This window comes from Zonotrichia leucophrys, chromosome 3, assembly GCF_028769735.1.
Source record: "Zonotrichia leucophrys gambelii isolate GWCS_2022_RI chromosome 3, RI_Zleu_2.0, whole genome shotgun sequence".
Taxonomy (NCBI): domain Eukaryota; kingdom Metazoa; phylum Chordata; class Aves; order Passeriformes; family Passerellidae; genus Zonotrichia; species Zonotrichia leucophrys.
Window position 1 is genome coordinate 28,259,839 of NC_088172.1, and position 24,244 is coordinate 28,284,082.

Here is a 24,244-nt window from a genome sequence, read left to right on the forward strand (position 1 = left end):
TCCATCCAATTCCAGGTTCTTTTTCAACAGTCAGTACCCCTGTGTCTTGTGTCTTCTCTCTGATCTCCCCTCCGTGGTGTCCACTCTCCTAAAGCTCTTGTACTGAGAGAGCTGGAGTCACTGTACAAGGACAGGGGGGGAAGAAAGTGGGATCAGTGTAAAGCCCTCCATGGTTAGTCACCACAATTTTTGCTGGGCTGGGTTTTATTGCTCTTGAGCTCATGTATGTCAGCTTTGCTTCACAGAGGTTCTGGGAGGCTTTCCAGAAAATGGGTGCTCCTGTGTGTAAGAGTTTATTAAAGGAGGCACTTATGCCAAATAAAACGTGGGTTGAAAACACAGATGTTTGACAGTAGTGGAATCACATGTGTTTCTGAAAGTCAGAACCATTTAAATGGGAATGAGCACGTGCTTGTGTCAGCCTCTCTAGTGGCTTTGTGCAATGAACCCTGGATGGTTGCATCCAGGGGGAGGATGACAGACCAAGACCACCCCTGATGTAAGAAGCCTGATTTCCCCAAATCCCATGGGAAATTATTTCCCTTGGCTTATGCTTGACGTGAAGCAAACTGGCTGAAATCAGTTTGGGAGACCTTTTAATTTCAGGTGGCTCCCCTGCTCATCACTGGGTACTGCACTCTCAGAGATGACTGAAGCCCCTTCTCTGGATGTCAGGAATTTGGTCACTGCATCTGCCTGTCCCCACAAGGAGCACAGTGTGAGCCTGAGGTGCTGTGATCCTCTGTGCCAGGCTCATCCCAGGAGCAGCAGCTCTGCCAGGACAGTCAGGGTTTCTTCTAGGGTTATCAAAAGATGCATCAAAAGATAATTTTTTAAATGGAAATTAGATTTCATTCCAACTGAGGGTAATTGAAGCGGTGGTAATGGTCTGAAAGTAAATGAGATTCAGCTCTGTAGACTGCAGCCACAACTTTCTGTTCTGCTGGTGTCACGCTTCTTAAAATGGCATTCTTTCTTAAATCTGGCCCTAAAGCTCTGTTACAAGGAGACAGGAAAAGATCACGCTTTAATTCATTCTCTAGCCCTCATCTCCCATTTCCTTAAAGATTCCCTGAACCTGCAGGCTGAATTTCCCAGCCAGGTTTGTTCCCATGGGAAGCCTCCTGACCTGGTGGGATTTGCAAGGGAGCAAAGAATCCGTCTTGTCCTGTTCAGATGGAGCAGCCCTCCAATGAGTTTCAACCTGAATAATCTGTGACTCCAGCAATGCTTCTTTACCAGTCACAAAGAATAGAGGAATCTTTGTGGGGGAAATTCCATTGCTGACAGCTGCTGAGGTACCACTGGACTGTCCAGCATGGAGGATGGATGCAATTGCTGAGCGTCTCATGGGAGGGATCTCCCTGTCTCTCTTCTGACAAAATGTCTTGGTGCACATGGGGTTTGTCAGATCTGGTCTGATCAGTCACACCAACTGTGATTTCTCTTCTCTCAGGTTTCCTGGTGTTTTTCATGGCCCCTGTGTCTTTCATGGCCCCTGCTGGGGGCTGGTGGCAGGCTGTTCACATGGTGCGTGCTGTAGCTTCCCAGAAGTCCCGTCCCTTAAGTAAGACACACTGTTCTGAACTGATAGCACCAGAAACAGCTGAATTTACTGAGTGCTTGCTTTTATGGGTGTAATTCAGAAGGCACGGTTTGGAAATGAAGGTGCACTTGCCATTTTCAGAGCTCTTATTTGTTGCTGGACACATTCAAAGATGATCTTCCTCAGATTTGGCTGAGCCATCACCTTCTGAGCACTGGGGCTTCACAGCCAGGTGTAGGTTAGCCCCATTTGTGTTGGGACATTTTGAATTCGCTGTGCTGAGCTTTGTTTTCAGATGTTTGATGCCCACTGCTGGTGCTGGGGTCTTCTATGTATCACTAATGGGTTTGATGGCTTTTTATGCTTGGTGAGGAGACATGTTTCCAACAAAAACTTCTGCACTGCTTGCTCAGTTCCAGGAAAGCATTGCAAAAACATTGTAGTAGAAGTTTTGGTGTCCTTAAGGTGTATGTATGCATGCAAAAGTCTAGGCTGACTATTGAATATTAATGGCTTCTCAGGGGTTTGTGAGAAGTGTGCCTTGAGGTGGAGTAGCCTTAGATGGAAAGACGGAAAGATGGAAAGACAGACTGTGGTGTGTGAGTACCACGAGGGGTGTAATGCTGTGCCAGCACACTCCCTGTGTCCTGCCCAGTGTTCAGATGCAGTGGGGCCTGAGGAAGGTGTGCAGGTGCTGGGGCAGAGCAGTGCCACAGGCTGAGCCACTCAAGGCGAGCCACCACTGCCATGTCTCTCTGTGACAGTGACATCCCTGTGCCAGGTTCTGTGGCTCTGGCCGCAGCCTGTGGCTGCTGTGCTGGGGGGCTTGCAGGTGCCAGTTCGTCACTGCTTGTCTCCTCGCCTCCCCCATCTCACCCTGCTGCCCACATCAAGCCATGGAGATGCCAGGCTCCTGCTCATGATATCAGCCTCCATTTAAAGCCATTTCTTAACTGGTAGTCAGAAGTGGATGAAAGGAGAGGGAAAAATCCCTGGCTGGAATAGCAATGGTGACAGGTCTCAAAGACGTCAAGGTGGTCACTGTCAGACTTCTCCAGGAGCCTGGCTTCTTGCAGGTCCTGGCTCCCACCAAGCAAAAAGACAAGGGGACTTCCAGCATGGTTGCCCTGGTGTCCCTGTGGCTCCTGAGGAGGAGTTTGCCCAGATGTGTTCCGGAGAGCCCCACCTGCACGTGCCCTGGCTGTGCAGGGACAGGCTGTGCCAAGGTGAATTGTGCGCTGCAGGAGGGCTGCCTGTGAGGAAGGGACAGCCTGTCCTGGCAGAGCAGGGAAGACCCTCAGCTTAGAGAAATCTTTGTCACCTGAGGTTGATATTTTACAGCCTCTGAAACTGCAATTGATGTGTGCTGGAAGTTTTGCACTTAACATTGCTTTTCCAGCTCTGTGGAGGTTAACAAGACACTGGTGCATCTGGTTTTTGCTTCCCTTCCAAGATGGTTTTCCCCTTATAAAGATGAGAGTGTGTAGATTTTTTTAAATTAATAAATGATTTGCCCAGGAGCACTGGTTTGTGATAAACTTAATTTAAATGCAGCTGCATATTCTGTAGCTGGAGTGTGGTTTTGTGTACCATAAAAGAGCCTCAATATGCAGAGAGGATTAAGGTTATGTGAGGCACCTTGGCTCTGGAATAACTGCTTATATCACTAGAATTTGGGGTTTGAATTAATTCAGGTTTCATTCAGTCCTTGGAAAATTTTTGAACTATTTCAACTATTGATCTCTTTTGTCCCTCCATCTGGTATCTTAGCTAGTATAAATTAGTCTGCTGTAATAAAAGGCAGTTGACATTAGGTCCTGTGTAGCTGCTTAGCAAATCTTATTTTAGCAGATACCTCCCTTCCTGTGACCTTCCTCATTCATTCTATCACTCCCAAATCTTTATTGTGTAACTTGAACGTAATGTTTAGTTTAGAGCATCCTGTGAAGCAGGGAAATGCAACTCAAAAAGGGGCTAAAAAGGGGAAGAGAGAAACTTCCTGGCCAATGAATGTGTAATTGCACAATTTAGTTAATTGTATTGGAAAAAAGTTTAAGAGAAAATAGGATAAATAACTGGCACTGCTCTGTCCCCAGGTGTCTGTACTGTGTTTAGCTGAAGGCTGATTGCTAGAGTGCAAGTCAGACCAGGCAGTATGTGGCATTTGTCAATAGCCTTCTTGGGGAAAAAAACCCCAACATCTAAGCAGATCTGTGATTCAGTAAGGCAAGTCAGGAGGGACGGGAGCCAAAACTGACATATAATGCAGAAATACAACCTGGAAATTTGGGTTGGGGGAATTCCTTCTGCCTCCACCCAGATGAATGTGTGGTGGAGTACCCATGATGTGTTTCATGAAAGGCCGGGTTGGCATGCAGGTTTCTCCTTTGCACAAGCTTCTTCTGGCTCCTGTTGATTTCCCTGCTGTTTCCCTGAACCTGGCAGGGATCACTGCTTGTTATGATAACATCAGTCAGACATAAGACTCTTGTACAGAAGGCTTCAGGCTGTCAATGGTTTAACCACCACGTTGCAGCTGTGTTCAATAAATAAACCCTTGGGAATTCTCAGAATGGGGGTTTTGGAGGTGTGGAACAGTTAGTCACTGCAGACCTAAGGTACTAATGCAGGTCCTGCCATTTTGGAGTCTGCTCCAAGCGTTGCTGTGCTATAAGGAGAGCTCCAGCAGAGCAGATGTGCAATGAACATATATAGGGCAGCATGGAGCATTTTCTAAAATCTCACAGGAAAAATCTAAGGCAATAGATGTGTTCATTTGGTAGGATTTCTGTGACTTCTGTGAGCCCCCCTCTGATGTCTCACAGCTAAGGCATGGTGTTCCTGCCTGGGCAGGAGTGTCACAGCCTTCCAGAGAAGGATGTGGGTCTCTTACTCACTTGGAGAGTTTCATTTAAGCTCCCAGGTGAATATCTGGTGCTCTCAAGGACTTGTTGACTTACCTGATAGACCGATTGCCAAGGGAAACTGAAGGAAAGCAGGGCAGAGATTATACCACCAGCCCTGCCACACCCAGCAGACCCACTCTCCTTTGTTTTAAGCTGCATTTTTATTTGTTTGGTTTGAGTTTTCTGTTTGTTTGTTTTGGTTTTTTGTTTGGTTTTTTGTGGAATTAAATTGTTTTGGGTTTTGTTTGGTTTTTTGATGGTAAAATAAGGGGTAATGGTTTTAAACAGAAGGAAGGTTGCTTTAGCCTAGATGGAAGGAACAAGTCTTTTACTGTGGGAGTGGTGAATCATGGACACAGGTTGCTCAGAGAGGTGATTGATGGCCCATCCCTGGGAACATTCATGGTGACATTGGAAGGCATTCTGAGCAACCTGATCTAGTTGAAGATGTCCCTGCTCATTGCAGGGCTGTTGGGCTGTATCACCTTTAAAGGTGCATCCCAAGCCAAACTGTTCTATGATTCTACCTCCACAATTCTTTGGGTTTTTTTCCCTGCTGAGGTATGGGCCTGGCTTTGCATTTCACTTCACTGTTGCAGGTTAAATTCACCAAGCAGTGTCAGGGTGGCTTTGTGAACAAATGTAAGTACCAGTGATACAGCAACAGGCTTCAGGTTGCAAAAATTTATTTTGGAAGGTTGTCTAAGTAAACTGCAGAAGGGAAACCCTGGAGGCAGAGAGCTGGCAGGAATTGGACACCTGCTAAAAATGCAGGCTGCTTTACAGCATGTGAAATCAAAGCAGCATTGGGAGCTTGTTAAAGCTGTTCAGCCAATAGGTGTAGAAGGTGTTCCAAATAAGCAATACATGGCCTCCAAAGAATGTTTTGAACACCTCCCTGTTGCTATTTCCTGATACTGTCAGTGCCTGGGGTTTCCTCCATGCTCTGGCATTCTTACTATTATTGTAGGTACTGAGGGTGTTACAAGCACATTGCTTAGGTGAAATGGTAATGGGAGAGGTGCCCCTAGAGGAATCTGAGGCAGAAAAAGGAGGGCAGCTGTGGACACAGCATCAATCTCTCTCAGCAGTACCAGCCTCTCAGGTGATGCACAGTCCAAGGTGTTTCTGCACTGCAGCCACATCAGGGTATTGAGAAGAACACTTTTACATTAGCCGGTGTCTGTTTCCCTAAGTGTAGCGCCCTGGAGGTCAGGAAGGGCTGCAAAACCTGCCCAGGAGCCTGCACTGGGCTGTGATGGTGTCTGGGCTCTCTTAAGTCAGGTTGGCAGTGCTCCTTTGGTGGCCAGAGTGAACTGACCAACAGCTCTGCTGGAATGTGGGGGCCTTGGGGCCTCTGTTTCTGCCAGGGAGTTTGTTTCCTGGCATTGTGGGCTGAATCATATGTGGAGATGGGCTCCAGGCATGGTGGCTTATGGGCCTGGTGTGAGAGATGGGGAGGAGAAGGGGGTGAGATGTGAGTGGCAAGAGACTGTGCATTAGAGGAAGAGGTCAGTGGGCACTCTGCAGAGCAGCTGGTCAGCAGCACAAGGACTGGCATGGCTGCATGTGCTGTCTGGGTGCATCCACAGGCATGTGCAGAAGTGAACAACCAAAGCTGAGGTGCAGTGCTGGGAGATGAGTGAGCTGGCTGGGGGGCACTGGAGGAAAGTTAGAATAGAATAGAACAGCTCAGTTGTAAAGATCCTGCAATGACCATTGAGCCCAACTGCAAAGCCGCAGGACAATTAGTTCTTGCCTGTCCCTGGAGTATTGCTGCCCATACCTGAAGGGAATGGCAAAACTATGTGTCCTACAAGCCTTCATCAGTTTGTATTTGCAAGAAAAAGATTTAAAAACCCCCCACCCCATATTTATAAAATAGCAGAGTCTACTTGGAAAAGAAATTGCAAATAAAGGAATGCAGAGCCTTAGTGTAGTCCTGGGAGTATCTCAGCTGCTGCGTGGGGCGTTTGCAGGCAGGGCACGCCACCCACAAACGTGGCAGTGTTAATAACAGTATTGATTTGTCTTCATGCAGCTATGAAAGCTGAACCTCAGAGGTGTGGGAGAGGTTTATTGGTAATTGGCATCAAGATTGATGAAGGGTAGTATCAACCCAAGGGGAGCACATGGAAGCTGGAACAGGGCAGGGTGAAACAGGGACCAGTACGGGAAGAAAAGTGGCCACAGCACTTGAGGCTTCTCCATCGAGCAGAAAGAATCTGCTGAAAATGTAATGCCTATGACTCAAAGTAAAGGAATGGGGTTAAAATCACTTTGGAGAACAAGACAAAAGAAAAGGTGTCTGCAGTGCCTCTGGTACAAGCCAAGGCCTGTCCAAGGATTTTGCAGGACATGGCAGAGCTGCAATGCCTGCAGGACAGGCAAGGGTGGGTGATATTTGACCTCTCAGAGGGAGTTTTACCCCTGTCAGATCAAAATGTGTTCTGAAAAAATAATTTGTCAGTTTGGTTTCTCACATCTCTCAGTTAAGCTCTCTTTGTAAGGAGGATCTTTACATATGATTGTTTGGAGCAGTCTTCTTAAGCTTTTTGCTAGCAGCTCTGAAAATAGTAGACTGATGCACTCACCTCTTCCTGCCCAGCCTCCAAAAGTTTCTGATATCTCTTCCTTTAATTCTGCTTTGTAATTGAATTTCTGCCATGAGTTTCTTTTGCTAATTCATTTATAGCATACTTTTAATTGTCAGTGAATTTGAATACTGCATGGACTGTAAACATAGAAATTATTGTGTGCTATCCAGTTACCCTCTACTCCTGCAGGTTGGAACAATGGTTTTATATTATTTCAGACATCCCTGAAAGTCTTTTGGGATGCCAAATTCCATTTACTTTGTGCATATAAATATGGCCAAATAAATTGCACTATTTTACTTGTTGGATGGGGAAAGTACAACAATTTTGTAGCAGCAACACAGAAGAGAAAGTAAAAGTTTGTGGGTTGTGTTTCCTATTTTGCCATTGACCAAGTTCTGTCCCTATGTTGTTTTTCCACTGGGGTTCCTTTGTTTTGCAGCTTGGAGAAATAACATCCATCTCTCTGTAAGATAAGGATACTAAGTTTTTATCATAAAAAGATGTTGAATCTAAAATTATTTGCTTAAATGTTTTTGTTGCTGCCAGGTTGCAACATTATGAGTGCCTGCCCAGGGATCTCAAGAGTAACAGAAAATTTCATGGTAATAGAAAATATATTGGAATATACTTCCTGGGAGCAGAAGACTGGTGTAATTAAAATCTGTCCTGATGAGGGAAGCTACCAGGATAAAATAGGAATACAGTCATTTAGGGGGCACACACTTAAGGGGTTTTCTCTTTGCACTTATTTTTCCTTCTAGGCATTTTGGGCCTTAGGGAAGTTTGTTTGAAACTGCTCCCCTGATGATGGGATGATGCACGTGGGAAGGTTGGTCTTCAGTACAAGCCATTCAAGCAGCATCACTTACCAGTCATCAGGGCACCTTCAGGGGGTGACTGGTGACCCCAAGTCAGGGCAGGATACCCTCTGTGACACTTGTTTTGTTCTGTGATTTGTAGAAGGAGCTGTATTTCCACTGGCTGTTTGACTTCTTTTCAATTTCTTCTTGGTGTTTACTTCTGAAAACCTGTGGAGAATTTGTGAGGTTACCATAACAATCAAAAACCAAAATATATAGTGCTAATTTTTTTAAAAGGAGGAGATGGAATCGCAGTGCAGTCACTCTGACTTTTATTACAGTGTTTTTCTGGAAGTTAATAAATTATTTCCCACCTAGTCATCTTCTGGGTGCTTATGAGTAACAGTCAGCATGGGTTAGTTTGGAACAAATAATGTCAGACATCCTAATTACTCTCTGGAGCAGGCTAACACGTCCTGTAGATAGAAAAAGAACAGATTATATGATTTACTCCAATCCTAGTTAGGTTTTTGGTGATGTTTTGATATTAATAGAAAAAAAAAACCCTAAGGAAAAGAAATTTGGTTGAAACTTATGGATAGTGCAAGGTTGGTGTGCTGACCATGATCCAGACTTAGCTTCTGTGTGTGAACAAGCTCAGAAGTAGTGTTGTGTGAGAATTTCCAAAAGTGGACCCAATGGCATGGGTCATTGTTACTGATGCATTTGATAGAATACTCAACAAGTAGCACCAAACTAGGGGATATTACAAGTACTTGGGGGGAGAAAGTTATTTGATTTTCAAGTAGCTTTGGACTTGAAACCAGAAGATGACCTTGGAGGGTCCATCATTCCCACCAGAAGGCTTTTAGTGTGGGCTTGCATTTATCTCTGGTGAGTGGGTTGGCTGTATGGAACACTCAGGGGTGGTTGGAGGGCTTCCACTGAAAAGTGTTGTGGGGTCATGGTGGGTCATTGCTTTTCCAGCATCATCCTGCCCCAACAGCAGCAGACACATGCTTCCATAAGCAGGGGGATGGACTTTGTGTCCAGTGTTGGGATCTCCTGGTGCTTTGGTATTGCTGGAGTACTAAATCCTGCTTGGGGCACTGCACCTGAGGGAAGATGTAAAAAAATGGAAAAGGCCAGCAAGGATCTGATTAACAGGACTCAAGGGGAATGATGGGAAGGAATAAGGGTGTTTGGTCTGGAGAGGAGGTGTGGGATTGGCATGAGGAGTTTACAGTGTCTGCAAACAGCAGCAGCTTGCTGTAAGGGGAGAAATATGAAACCCTGTGTCTGTAGGGGTTAGGGCCAGTGGAAATGAGTGTGAGTGGGATCATGAAAAGCAGGAACTCCTCCTTGTAGGGATGGTGAAGTGTCAAAAGGAGGCTGTTGGGAGGCTTTGTCTGGGATGTCTGTGGCTGGGATTTGACATTGGGCAGGCCACATGTGTGTGCTAGGTGTGGGCTGGAGGCACCTGGGAGCTAAACACAGTGGGACTTGTTTGCAGAAATTACAGGGCTACTGGGTCAGACAGGGATCTGGCAGGAAAGAAGTTGGTCTATTGGGTTGGAGAAGATGAATTCTTCCCAGCTGAACTTGGCCTTGCTGGTGGAGGAGAATCATGATCAGCTCTGTGAGAGAAGGAATCTGAGCAAGTCACTTGCTTTCGATTTTCTAATCCACAGATTTTGAGAGATTAGGAATCACAGGAGAAGGTGAACCTTGCTCCTGGTGCTCTTATCTGTGACTCCTTGAAGCCTGATGAACCCTCAGCATTCAGAGCTGACAGATGCTGATGGGATGCAAATTGCTTTATTTTTTTTTCCTTGAGAAACATGCTCAGTGAAAGAAAAGTGATTTCTAACCTTTCAGAGCAATGCTCAGTGGCTGCAGTAAACTTGGAATTGGCTCTCTCATATTCTTCCTTTATTTTGTTCCAGTTTTTACATCTTGGTGTAGTAATATTCTGTGATATGAGCTAAGCAAACCTTCTGAATCTGAACTTAAGACTTCCTTATTTTGGAAGATGAATTTTTACAAAAAAATATTTAAAATAAAAAGGGTGATTTCAACAGATTGTTGAACATCAGAAGAATTTGCTGTCTGAATTCAAGACAAATCTGTACATTTTTCAACATGGAAATATTTCTTATTTCAGGACAAATAATAAAATGCAAATACACAACAAAGCTGTTTCCCATTGTAGGGTAAGAACTGGAGTAGGGTTTTTGCATGTTTAGACTATTTCTGGGGTTTTTTTTTGAACTGGGAACAGTAGCTTTTACAGGAGAGGCCAAGAGTGTGAAGACTGTCACTTAGAGAAAAGCTGTAATGTAAAGCATGTTTGGTTTGTGCCCTCTCTTCCAGGTAATCGGGCCCTGTGGACCTTCTCTGAAGAGATTCCAAAATAGGTGGTGAGTACTTTGCAGACCCTGCTCCTTTTGAGGCACTCTATAATTTAGTAATAGTAAAACTAAATGAGAAATAGAAAATGCAGGCTTTTTGTTCTGCATTGAGTGCAGAAGTTTGCATTTGCTGAGTTAATGGTGTGCTTTAATTTTAAAGCTGGCAGGGCTAATCTTTAAGCAGGGGTTTGTTGTCAAAATGTTAAGATTTGCACTTAATAATAACCTTTGAACTAAAAATAATTTCCTGAGATTGCATAAGTGAACTGCTACATCTAAAAAAATACTTGACTTTAGAGATAATCTGTACAAATTATGCTGCATTTTTTACTAAAAGCCTACACATCCCACTGGGGCGGTGTTTTCTGTGTCAGAAAGCAATCTCAGAATTTTTTTTCCCTTCTGTTTTGTCCAAGGTGTTAATCTAAAGGAATGCAACTTCCAGAGAGTTATATGAGCTGCATAACCCATGCTAATCTCTGCCACATGTGACTGATTTTGTTCTGCCTGCACCCAAGGCTTCCACGTATTTCATTTTTATGCACTTCATTAGGTTCTTATTTGTGATTAAGTGAAACATTAAATCAGTCAAGAGCTGCAGGAGGATGAGATTGCTAAGAACTGCCAATTGGTGCCATTGCAGGTGCAAAATGCTGATGTCAATCAGTGCAATTTCTTTTCCTCTGCTGGAGCTGGTCTCTCCGATGGTGCCAGCTGAGACTCTGCTCTGCAACACTCTTTACTGTTTGTTTTCGTTGTTTCTAGAGAAATACATACTCTATTTCCTTTTTCAATTCTAGTTTTCTTTCCCATGAGATGAACCAAATTATATAATTACCCATTAATTCCTCAGGAAGTTCATTCTTTCGTTGCATTTCCCTAGTGCACAGGATACAGGCCATTAGAGCTCTTGTGTGTTCAGACTGACTAATGAACCATGGCCGAGTGCCCCAAACCTCTAATGGACTCCTCTGTCTTCCAAATCTGTGCACTTGCCATAGATCAGATGCCTTTTGATACACATGGTCCTAGGCTGATTTGAAGTGTCCATCCACATGAAATGTAACCATCTGCACTGGTCATTTCTCAGGGCAGGGGAAGATGATGGAGTTTGGTGTGTCTGTCAACTTAAATATGGGGAGGATGATGGAGTTTGGTGTGTCTGTTAACCTAAATATGTGTTCACTGTGCTAGGAAATGGTTACTTGGTATTTATAAGGGGCTTACTTAACATCCCTTAAATGTATATCTTATCAACTCCCTCTTTCAGCATTCCTTCCTTAGTAAGCTGTCGTACACTTATTTTCTATATTGAGGCTTGCGTTCCTAAAACTTGAGTTTTGTGAGCCCAAATCACGAATCCCACATGCCTTTCACCAGAATGCTCTTGTGAGCAGTAGCTTATGAACCCTCCTCTTCCCCAGCCCTGCAGATAGGATGGGATCTGTATTGTAAACCTGCATGGTTTGTATTGCTAATTTCTGTACTGGGACCTGAATATTCAGTGGATCTTCTTTGAGAGGTTGAAAAATGAAACAAAACTCTTCTTCTGAGGACAGAGAGGAGTATGAGATGGATGACAGTAATACCATGTGTGCAAAATCCAGGTAATTTTAAACTGTCTCTTTAAATTGTACTTAAAATTGGGTTTTCCTGTTTCAGGTAACACCTGAACAGGGTATGAGTAAAAAAATCACTTGTTGATACTCCTGACTGTTTGTTTAATACGTCTTTCTCCTGGGTAGTCTCTTTGGGTAGTGCTTTGAAAAGCTCCTGTGGTCTTTCCTAGGAGCTTGGGCTCCTGATGCACTTTTGCTAACAGAGCTTAGAGTTGTTGGGTGGTTGTACATCACATTCTTTGATGCTTCAATGGTCTGTATTCCTCATGTTTTCAAGTCCAGGTCTGTCCATGATTTCAGTTTGGGAATTCATGTGATCCATATCAGTAGAAGGTACATCTCCAGAGCATAACAGCTCCTTACACTGGTCAGGCTGTATCAGTTCATGTTTAACATGGAGTAAGAGGCAGACTTGAAGGCAGACCAGTGCTGAGCCAGATGGGCATTTTCCAAAATGTAATGTGTGGCCAGTGGCACATGGATGGCTTCAGAACAAAGTATGAAACTAAAATGTATATGAGCCTGCCTGAAAGTAGCTTGAATTTTACCCCAGCTAAGCACATCTGGAAGTGAGGGTGCTGGCCATGGAACGGGGAATTGACATTTGGATGCTGTCCTGCTGGGATAGCACAGGTCTGATGCAGCAAGCTGCTTACCTGTGTTTCTGCCTGTAAGCACATAAGCAGCTCTGGGCAGGGAAGCCCAGGGAGCCAGACACATGATGGGACATGCACCCATCAAGGCCACCCTGCACAGGACACCTGAATGCACAGCTGGGCCAGGGGCCCCGTGCCTTGGCCTGTTCCAGGGTGCTGCTGGGTGGCTGTGCTGGGAGGTCAGAGCTGGGATGTGGTCAGGAGGGCTGTCTCTGTCTGGGTGCAGTGCATTGGTGTGGTGGCATTGCTGTGACCTCTGTGAGGCTCTGGAAGAGCACATAAGTGGCTGTGGCCCATGGCCAGGGAGGGCAGAGGATGGGACATGAGGTGGTGTGAACATCATTTCAGAAACTGCCTGCTGCTGGCAGGGACGTGGGGCTCTGAGTCTGGAACAGGGCTCCCTGCTTCTCTGGTGTGTTTGGTACATGAAAGTGAAAGTTTTTGCAGCCAGACTGACAGATCTGTCCTACCAAACTGGCTTTGAGAAACATCCTATTTTTAAACTGAAAGCTGAGTTAAGACCTCTGCAGTCTTTGTGTTTGTGGGAAGGGGGGGTCCCCTTGAGTGGGAGGGTGCAAGAAGTACTGGACGGCTGAACTTCTGAACATATCTCAGGATCACCTGTGGCAAAACCTGGAAGTCAGGGAATGTTCTCGCAATTGGTGTTGGGAAATTTGTTGGAAATATGCTGTTCTGTGCACAGAGCAAGGGCAGGGGCATGTCCCCATGACCTGGCTCTGGTCATCACTAGGATGTCCCCCCTCACCAGGATCTCCTCATCCTGGAGTCCTGGTGTCTTTCAGCTTGGCTCTGCCTCTACTGCCCTTGTCAGCATTTCTCTGCCTTCTCTACAGCCTACCTGGATCCCCATATCCAGGAAGGGTCCCATGGGATCACCCTTCCTGGTGAAGAAAAAATCCCAGCAGCAGTGCCAGGCTGAGCACCAGGGCAGAGAAGGAGTAGGGAGCAGGCAAGATGTGGGAATTTGAGGCTGTATTCTCCTTCCCCTGTGCATTATCTGCACTACAGCCTTTAAAATCTGCCTTGTTTCAGAGCCCAAACTCAAGTCCTCTTAGGGAAAGGAAGACCTTTCAGTTCTGTTAACTTTTCCTGTTACCTTTCCTCCTGTCTGGAGGGAGCTGTGAGGGCCACATGTCTGCCATACATAAATCTATACTGTGGGTACAGGTAGGGGAGATGGAAGTGCAATTAACTGGAAAATGTGTCTTAAAAAAGAACAAATGGGAGCACAATAGCAAATGAAGCACCTTTTGTGAGTAGCTTATGTAACAAAGTAATTGAAAGTAATTCATTATGATTTAACATGTCTTCAATCAAAGCTTCCAATTTTTTCCTTAGCCACCTTTAAAAATTGCTATTCGAGTCTTCAGCTTTTACATTCTTATTATAAATAGGTTTTACTGATGTCTCCTCTGTTTAGACCTTCTGTGTTGTACTGCACTTTTACTTTCCATATTCACTGTTTGCTCATTCAAGGATGTTAAGAAAAAAAACCCAGAATGACTGTGCAACACTGCTGTTCAGCTGTGTTTGTTTTATGAATGAATCTCTTGAGTGCTCACAGGCTTTGGGATTGCTCACTTTTCAAAAACTTTTAAAATTCAAACTTTTTCCTTAATTCTTTACTGTGATGGGAACTAAAGCAGGCTTTCTTTCTAAAAAAGTAAACACTTAGCCAAGATTTCCAAGCTAGAAGATAGCAAGGGTCTGTAACTGCCCTGTTTTCCCCACTGTGCTCCCCCAAACTCCACCTGCCTTCTCCATTTTGTAGAGATGTTGCTATGTAGCATGAAAAAGGAGTGGCTCCTAATGCAAGTATCTCGTGTTGATTCACTGCTATACAACTGTTCATCCCCTAAGAGTGTGGGATTACCAAGCATTATCATGCTCAGATTGACTCAGGTAGTACTATTTTTATTTAAGCTGTATTAAGGTATCGTTGTGAATCTTTGGTCTTGCAGCATGGGTGTAATACGATTTACTATTTTTATAAAAAATCAACATGTCTGTACAAATCCTGTCTATGGCAAGAGCTGCAAAGATTAGTCATGAACTCAACACTTTTTTTTTTCCCTCTCTCCTCTACAGTGAGTTATTACATTTTTAATGTTCCTGTGACCTCTACTGTGCTAGCCAGGCTCAGAATAAAATAAGGTGGTACCTTGGCTTTTGCTGTCAGGGACTTGCTGGGAGAAGCTTTGGTGTGAGTGGGGGGCTTTGGTGAAAGAGGGAGCAAGGTTTGGGAGTGCTCAGTGGAGTTTCCTGGGCAGTCACCAAGGGAGTGCAGTGGGTTTCACCCACCTGAAGCCTTGAGGACCCCTCTAATTCAAGCAAATGAGACCAGCAATTCTGTCCATCCACCTTGCTGGCTTTTATATCAGGCCCCACCAGTCTTAATTTTAAAAAATGGTAATTTAGAGTGGATCCTTACCTTGCTCAGGTCCTTCTCATTAACCTGCAGCAGCTTGGTACCCTGGTAATGCAAAGATAAACGTGCATCCTAGGGTTGAGCTTGGCTAAGGGATGCAGTCAGAAATATCTCCAGACAGCCTGTCTGTCCAGCTGCATGCCTGCAGGTTGGATAGACTGCCAACCACTGTGTTTCCAGAGGGGAACTAAAAAAATCATGGCCTTTCTTGGAAAGGGAATGCAATGAGATGAGGCCTGATTTTCCTCAACTGGGACAAATATGAAGATGATCAAAATAAGTTCCTTTGCTGAGTGGAGTTACCACTAAAAGTCAACATGGTTTGCAAAGATGATGGGTGCAAAAACTGCTTCACTGCATTGCTTTGGTGATCTAGGAATTGCATAGCACAGTTACAGTAGCCCAGGGAAATATTCCCTAAAGCTGCTTGGATGCAGCTCCCTTTCTGGGGAACTCAGTAAAATGGAGATTGCCACTCCTAAGACTTCCCACCTCCAGAATTCACTTGGATGGGGGCTGCTTCAGGGCTGGGAATGCAGCACTGTCTCCTGAGGGGGAGTTTCTGGGAACCTTTCTGACCTTCATCGGCATTTGGAAGGAGGGGTGATGGAGAGAGAGGCTGAATGTGGGCATCCTCCTGGGCTCTGTATCCTGGGACAGCCTGGCTGGTGAGCAGCTTAATTGCTGTAAGTGGCTCATGGCACCCAAAGGCAGTGGGAGGCAGCCATGGCTGTGTTGAGTGTGGTCTGCAGTTGTGTATCACATACAGAGAGACAGAAGGAGCATTTCCATCCCCATCAAGCCTTCATTTGAAACAAGGGGGACATTTAATATGGGGGGGGGGGGGGTTAAAACCTTCTCCTTAATTACCAGGAATGCAGAATAACATTTAATAACTGCTTGACTACTGTCTGAAGTAGAAAAGAAACATATGGTAATGGTTGGGTGCTCCATGGTTCTGTGCGGGCAGCACAGTGTCCAGTGAATGGGGAGAAGATGCTGTGGGTTTGCCAGTGCAGATCCCCAGCCAGGTTCTTGCAGAGTCCTGTTCCCTGCTGACCATGAGCTGTTGCAGCAGGTATGGAAATCAGCTGGTGAATTCTCCATTACACCATTTAGGGTAAAGGAACATAAAGTGCCAATTTTGCCATAACAAAATGCATGGATAATTTTGACATAGGATGCACATTGCTTTGTTAATGGTTTGGTTTGGCAGGCTTCCTTTGGGGCTTTTTTGGGAGGGGGGGAGTTCCCCAACAGCACCAAGTGTTGCGTGTGCATCTGCTGTCATGTGCAGACGTTGCCTCCTCCTGCACAGTGTTCCAGTGGAGTTCCAGCAGAGCACCAGTGGGGCTGCTGAGGTGCAAACTTTTTGTGTGAACAAAGAGAGTCTCAGCTAAGCCAGGCAGTTTTGTTTCCTTCTCCCTATGCTTTTGGTATTTATAAATATCACCCTTGGGCTACCATAAAATCTGGTCTCTTAGCAGTCAAAATCCAGCTGTTCCTTTCCAGAGAGCTGAAACGAATTCCTAGGAAAAGCAGACGTGGCCATCATTCCCTTGTCTAGATTTTGTTGTTGTCTGGAAAGAAGCACTGGGATCTGCAGTTGGACTAGATGATCACTCTGGGTCTTCTTCCAACTAAACTACTTTGTTTTCTATTCAAGTGCAGACCGGGTTGGAGAGCTGGAAGAAGACTGGGCTGTAGGTCCCAGCTGTAGCTGTGTTCCTGATTTCAAGCAGGAGTGGTGGGAGAGATTTTCTTTGCTAGATACTTGCTGGCTGACTATCTTATACCCTAAAGCCCAAAAATTCATTATCTCAATATTGAATTCATCAGTAAATTGAGTGTAGTAAATCTGTTACAGTAAAAATGAAGTGAATTAAACTACAGAAGTTTTTATTCCACCCAAAAAATCGTATTTGGCCTTCATTGAATTTCAAAGAGGATATAATTTGTCATTTTATTCAATGAAATGCCACAGGCAAAATAATTCAGGAAAAATGTTACTTTTTGTAATTTGGGGAGGAAATTTCATTTTAGGTATTTACCATCCAGAAATTGTTTTGTTGCACATCAGTATTAAGACATATCCTTATGAATGTAGATCATGTCTCATTAGTTGTTCTTTAAATTACTGTCTATTTGTCAGAATAGTTAATTATCTAGTTCTGATAATTTATACTGGAATCACTAAGGCAGCTTGTTTTTAAATCCTTTCTTTTTCTAGGTGAAAATACCTTCTCTCTGAATGATAATGAAATATTTTAACACTGCAACAAGGAGCACAATAGATAGTATGTTAATACAAGTGCCTGAAAATATAAAATTGAAAATGTAAAATCTATGCTCACTGGTTTCAGAATATGCCAGGAATACCTTCCCCGAGTTTTCACGTTTTGTAACTGTTTTGAATCTGAAGAAAAGAGCCTTTTTCTTTCATTTTGGTTGGTCATTTTGTTTTAAGTTTGACCAAGTAGAGTTCATAGACTCAGCTCTTCAGTCACAGAGTGAGGTAAGAGGATTGAATGGTCCCTGTTTTCCACTATAAAAATAGTGGGAGGTGAATTTACCTGCAAAGTGGCACCTGAGTGGAGGACTGATAGAAGATAGCAAGTGCAAAAGGAATTTCACAGCCGACAGGTACTAAATTATGCATTTTGTGTGGTACCTGGGAAGTGACTTCTGAGTGTCCTCCTGAATCAGTGTGTTTTAAAGATCATAGCCTGGGACTCTAGAAAAAGGGAGTTGGTTTTGAAGGTTATCTGGTTCTTCAGTTGTTTCCAAATGTTTAGCAACTTTGTGGTAGTGTTCCCCTCCAGCCACGTTTTCTCTGCGCCCTGGATAAAGTGGGACTTAGTAGGAGAGTGGGCCTTGTCATGCTTTCCACCCCTTCTGAATCCTTCCCGTGATGATAAAGAATATCTAAACAAATGCATAAGTTTTATTTTATTTCTCATTGCATCTCAAGCATTCTTCTCCCAAGCTCTGCAAGATGCCCCAGCTGGGGATGATGATGTCTCTGCCTGGACAGCCAGGCATCCTGGGGGAACTGAGCAGCATCCACCTCCATGACAGCTCCCACGCAGAACACAGGGTTTGTTATGCCTAAACTTGTAAGAAATGGTTTAATAATGGGAATATCAGCAGACCCCTGAGTATAATGCTGCTGCTGTATGCTTTCATAAATCTAAGGTTTAGGTATGACAGTTACAATACATGGCATTGGGAGTATGTGAAACAGCAGTCATTAAACAAAAATGAGCTTTTAAACTAATGACAGCTGCCTAAATGGCTTTGCAGTGAAACAGATTCCCCGAGGCTACCATTCTTCAAATAATACAGGTCGTATTGACTTTAAAAAAAGCAGGAAAATATTTTGTTTTCATGCTGTAGTACTGCTTTTGCATTCATCCCAAAGGTCAAGCTGTGAAGCATTCGCTAGGCTTTAAACTGGAGGTGTTAGAAAAAAATGAATGGTAATATTTCCAGTAATTCATTCACTGTTATTACACTGAATTAAGCCATATGCAATACCAGGAATTCACACCTCTTCCAAAATGGGTTTAGAAGTAAGTATGGGGACGCTTTTCTCCATCTAAATTCAGCTTAGTGTTTAACTCAGTAGGTAGTTCTGCACAATAGCTCTGTTATACAGAATTTTATCCAAATGTCTTTATCAAAACCTCTTTCAACTCCTGCTGGTTTAAAATTATACACAATAAAGCAGCATGTTGCTTTGTCTCCTTTGAGGACATCATTCCCAGCCTAAAGCCAAAGGTTTAAAGATGCATGTTTTGTCTTTTCCTTCATGCCAGATGTCCTGGTGGACCATGGCTACCCATATCTAAAATGCATTGGCCAGTTTCCTTGAAGATACATTTTTAGCAGGTTGATGGTTGCAGAAGACCAGCCTATTCTCAGTCAACCACTTCCACATCTTTTTGACTTTGGCTTTTCCCCTGCCCAAGTTTGTTTTCTTCCTGAAAGTGCTTGTTTGGCTTCTGTCTTCCTGTCCCCCTCATTCTTCACCTTCATCAGAACTCATGGTCCTTTTATTACCAGAGATAGCGGAGAGTGCAGAATAACCCATACTGTGAAAGGATGTTAAACAGCAGAATTTGGTTGTTTTGCATCATATCTCTTCATACCATAAACAACTTGGAGCCCACTTGTTCTATAAACTCAGCTTCAGCCTCGTGCTGGCCTTGCTTGCTGAATAACTCCAGATAGCTCCATTTTTATATAAAGAAAGCAATTCCACTACAAATGTATTGAAATCTGTTGAGAGCAGTCAGATTTCACTTTCTTCCTGTCATGAGATGGCAATTTAAAGCTGAATATTCAAATGCTCTCTGATGTTCCTTGGAGCTCTGCAAGACTGAGCAGAGATTAGGAAGGATGGGATGGAGGGTGGGCCAGAGGTCTCCTGACAAATCAGGGATGTTGTGTGCAGCTTTCAGAACCTGATAAATTCTCTTGCAAACCTTGCAAATTTCTCACCAGAAATCCTGGCTCTCTGCAGGCTTTGGTGATCCTGGGGAGGCCTGGATAATACACTGTTCTTTCCAGCACTTTTCTTGTTTGCCTCTGTAGCCTGTCCTTGCCGCAAAGGTGCTTTCTGTGGGCAGCTCTCTGTGGAAGAGGAGGGCTGTCTAGTGGTGGTGACTTCAGCCATATTCTCTCCTAGGGATTTGTACTCTCATCTTCCTAGGGAGTATGCTTGAGTCAGGGGAGAAGAGTGGAAGCAGAAGAGTTATATTAACTAAAACATGAACATTTGAACAGATGGCTGACCTCTGTAACACCATGAACTATTTAATTTTAGAAATTTGCAGGCTGTTTCAAGTTTGTCATGCTCCTTACAACCATCTGAGCATAGATACACAACGACTTATTAGCTTACTGCAAAGCTTTGTTGTTTAATTTCCTTGCTGTTTGAAACACTGAGCTTTAGGTTGAATAAGCAAGATCCTGGATCATCAATGGGAATGATTCCCTTTGTGACAACGTCCTTTGAACCACTGAAGGCTGAGGGAGAAGAGGTGCTCCCAGTTATGGTGGAAGGAGCTCAGCTCCTCTGTTTTTCTCACTTCCCCAGCATGCTCAGCCCTAGCACAGACAGGGGCCATGGAACAGTTAATTGTGGGCAGGGAGGAGACAGATGATCATCCTGCCCCAAATCACTTAAACGCCTTAGGAGTCTACCCTTGCCTGTCTGAATGAGCCAACTAATCTTTCAGTGAGCTGCACAAGTGAGCAGTGAGTTATATATGGTACAAACAGGGAGATGACACAAAATGATCAAATTCTCTATCCTACCTCTACCACAGCAAAACCTGTGCATCCTTTGCTTGCTTAATCGTAGAAGAACATCATTGTTTGAACAGAATTGTTTCTGGCTATGGGGAGTTCTCACGCTCTGGAGGCTTTTAGGTCAGGGTTGCATATCTTTTGAAAACAGGTGCTACAGGCCAAATGGGTGGTGACTGGGTACCAAAATTCTTGGAGAAATTATTTGAATGAAAGGTATTGGACTAGATCAGTGGTTCTCAATGCTTTTTGTGAGATCACAGTGAATTCCCAAGAACTGTGCTTCAGGCACTTGTGTGGCAATTTGAAAGAGCAGTATCTCTTTGGTGACCATACATAAAGTCTTTGGTGCTGTCCTGGAGACCTGCTGGGATGAGTGATGCCAAGAGTCCCATCTGGGATTCAGTGAGTCAACATTGGAAGAATAGCTGAAGGACTTGAAAAATGTCTTTATAAGGAGTGTACCATGTTTGTTAGTCCACTAACAGTGCAAGAAAAAATATCAGTGCAGCATGTATTTCTTTTATAGAGATCTGGCTTATCACTATGGTTGCCTCTTCTTAATTACTGCTAATGCTTCTGAAGGCTGTGCAGTTGGAAATGGAATGTGGCTGGCCCAGAGTCAGGGCACAGTAGCTTTTATCAGGACCACTCAGAGGCAGACCATCTGCAAAATGTATTTATTTTTTCCTCCGGTTGTCTTCTCTAAATAAAAATGTGATGCTGTGAGAATGTCCATTCCATCTATTCCTACACTCCACCAAAATTGCCATTTTCTGAAAAATTGTTTTTGAAAGTTGTATTTGGCAAATGTCTGTTTAGTTAATTCCTCTCTTGCCATTGCTGCTTGTCCATGAAACCCAAATCTCTTTGTATCCAAGTTCAGCTGTAGCTCAGCTCAGAGTATTCTTTAAAGTGTAGTTGCTTTATGCTCATTTGGGGCTTTTTTAGCTCCCTTCCTTAGGCAGTGGGAGAAGTGCAGGCACTTCACACCTGATGCAGGCAAAGCTGGTGCCTGCAGAGCCAAGGGCTCTTAGGGCAGGGGTGACACTCCCGTGGTCAGGGCTCCTTGCTCGTTGCAGGTGTTGGAGCTTCAGCACCCCTGACACCCCCTAGTTATAACCCAGGAGTTTAACAGGGACTAGCTTTGCAGGAGTGAGTGTCTTCTGCCTGCAGTAAAACGTGTGAAGGTCCTGCAGGCTTGGGTCTGTAGCCAACAAAAAAGACCTCATAATTACCATCAAAAAAATTGTCTTTAAAGGAGAAGACTTGGAAGAAGTAGCTCTTTTTTCTTTTTCAGAAAGTAATTTCCCTGGTTCTGATGCCCTCTCTGAAGTGAACTTAGCTGCTTGGGACACAGGGTTTTATTTTAGAAATAAAATAGTCCTTCATCGTAGAGCTCTATTCAATAGTGTGATGTTCAAATCAGTGGGGAAAAAGGGGCAGTCTCTCTGTGACACTGATTTTTATAGCAAATTTTTTCAACTGATTTAAACTTTTAAAAGCCTTTTTAAGGCCTTCCCTGAAAAATGTGAGCTTAAGCAAATCATAACATGTTTTCCCCACAGTTACAGTGATGTAATCCAGCTTTGGCCATCCTTGCCTGGCAGTGGGTGTTTCTGGAGGAAGGTAGAGAATAGGGACTGTAGTTAGAAAGGCAAATGAAATTACAAGAGCAAATAGTTGTTTATATTCTATAAAATTGGTACTCATTGCTCTCAGGTTCACCTTCCTTGCCTTAAGGTTTTCTCATTAGAAGCAGTTTCTGTAAATACCATCTCTTCCTTTCCCCTTGGAGAGATCTCAAAGAGCTGGGCTGGAATTAGTGTCTGGGTAATCAATAAACTCTAATCTACATGATGGGGTTTTTTTTCCTTTAAGTTGGTTCTTTCTGTACTGGAGAAAACATGTCTAAAGCAAATGTAAAATGAAGAAGGGTTAGATCCAGCTTGACTCACTGTTACTATATGTGCTTACAATTTTGCAATATGAATGTCTTCCAAAACAATTAGAGTTATTGCAAGGTTGACAACTAAATGATTAATCTACTGCCAGACAGCCAGTGCAGTAGTGTCTTTGAAACATGTTTTGTGCCTCTTTCCTGCTGTTCTTTTCCTCCAAGTCTGATTTGAAGATAGAACACTGACCATAAAATAAATTGTGATGAGTGACCTGCTTCTTTTTCAGCCTTCTCCTTTGCTTCAGCATTGTGCTTCTGTCCTGCATTGAAAAGTGTGTAATGAAAGGATCTGAAAACTGCCCTGAGCCAGAACATTCAGTCTTGTATTTCATTTGAGGCACATGCTTAAATTATCTTGGGGTTGGCTGGATTTGTTTGTGCACTCAAGTGCAAGCACGGTTTTAATCCAGGTGAATAACGATACTTGAAAGATTTTGTTGATGGGAGATCACAAATGTTTTGCTTTGTGTTAGTGGCATAGGTGCAGAGCATGGGAAAATATTCATTGGTCATCTCTTTGTCTGGAGCAGTCTTTGTAAGGGGAGTACCTGCTTATATTCTGGTTTTCTTCTCAGGAGGTCTCTGCTTTTGGCTACGTAGTGTGGAGGGAGAACTTTTCATGCTTAGTTTAGGAGCTGAATATGCTGCTGAGTTTAGAGAGGTGACTAAACACTGTAAAATCCAATAGTTTGTGACAGAAAAGGCAAGACCACAGAAAAGATTCCAGTTTGGTTCTTCATGAGTTCTACAGACTTGTACATTTTTAACATTTTTACAGCTACAAGTCTTAACAATGTGTACTGAGCTGCATCGGGACAACTGACTCAGAGGAACCCTCTCAACACCTGCTGGTGCTGTGGACCAGCCTCTGTGCTAGTTCTGGTTTTAAATTTAATTTTTAATCTGGTTCTGGTCTTCCTTTTTAAAGAGATGTCCTCAAATGTGACCTGAGGTTAGAGGCCATGCTGTTCCTCATTACTCTGAATGGCAATGATACATTTGGTTGGATGCCCCATTGAGCCAGCTTGGAGCCAAGGAGCAGCAGTGGAGCTGGGCATAAGTCATGGAGTTACTCACAGCTTCTTAATATTTTCCTTAAGTTGTTTTGGCTAATAATACAATGTAATAATAATTCTGGACAATAATAGGTTTGCTTGTCTGGCTTGTGTGATGCCAATTCTGTTGTTGCAGAGGTTTTGCATTTAGCTCTCAATAACTAACCATCAGGCACAAAGCCAGTTGCTGTGTGCATGGTTGACCACGACTCGATGAAGCTATAGCACATTTTGTCTGCACTTGGAAATATTTTCTTGTCCCTTAAAGGGAACTCTGTGCTCTGACAGTGATGCTTTCATTGGAGAATGAGAAAACTTTGACACTGGCTCCTACTGCCCACCTTTACAGTCCCAGCTTTTTCAGGTACATGAATCACCTTTCTTAATTCCATACAGTAGAAGAAACAGTCCTGAAGTGCTCGTAAATTATGTACTTTGCATTTGCTCAGTATGCTGAAGTTTGGAAGTGAGCTTCAGGGAGATATCTGTGCTATGTTAAGGTTATTCAGAGGAAAGCTTGGTTTTGGTCTTAATGCCTTTGCTACCAAATTTTAGTAGATAAAGGTGAGACAGACTGCTCCAACCCAGCAACAGATTATTATTGTTTTGTGGGGCAGCTCTGGTGTCTCTTCAGAAAGGACTCAAATGACCAGTGCTTATAAATAAACAGTCTCTCTTCCTCTCAACCTCCAAGTTTGGGAGACCTGTGCTGAAGTCAGAAAAGGGATGCAAGGGGAGCATCAGGAGCACCTTTGCCTCTGGGTGCTGTGGGATGAGGCTACAAGTGGAATGACCCCATTTAACCTCATTTTTAAGATATTTTGCTACATTCTCATCATCACACATCATCACACTCTCATCATCCTCTTGTTTAGGTTTCTCTTGGAGGTAATTGTGGTCAGCACATTTCAAAATAGCAGATTTCATGA

The 24,244-nt window shown here is 43.7% G+C and overlaps 1 protein-coding gene across 4 annotated transcripts in view; it reads left to right on the forward strand.

Moving 5' to 3' along the window:
* HPCAL1 (hippocalcin like 1) overlaps positions 1 to 24,244 on the forward strand; it is a 255,446-nt gene that overhangs the window by 195,714 nt on the left and 35,488 nt on the right. For 3 of the 4 annotated variants that reach the window (XM_064707714.1, XM_064707712.1, XM_064707713.1), the window contains one exon: positions 10,226 to 10,272. The exons of the other annotated variant lie outside the window; for it this stretch is intronic. The gene's annotated coding sequence lies outside the window, so the exon portion shown is untranslated. The remainder of the gene's footprint in view (positions 1 to 10,225; positions 10,273 to 24,244) is intronic. 4 annotated transcript variants of the gene reach the window in all.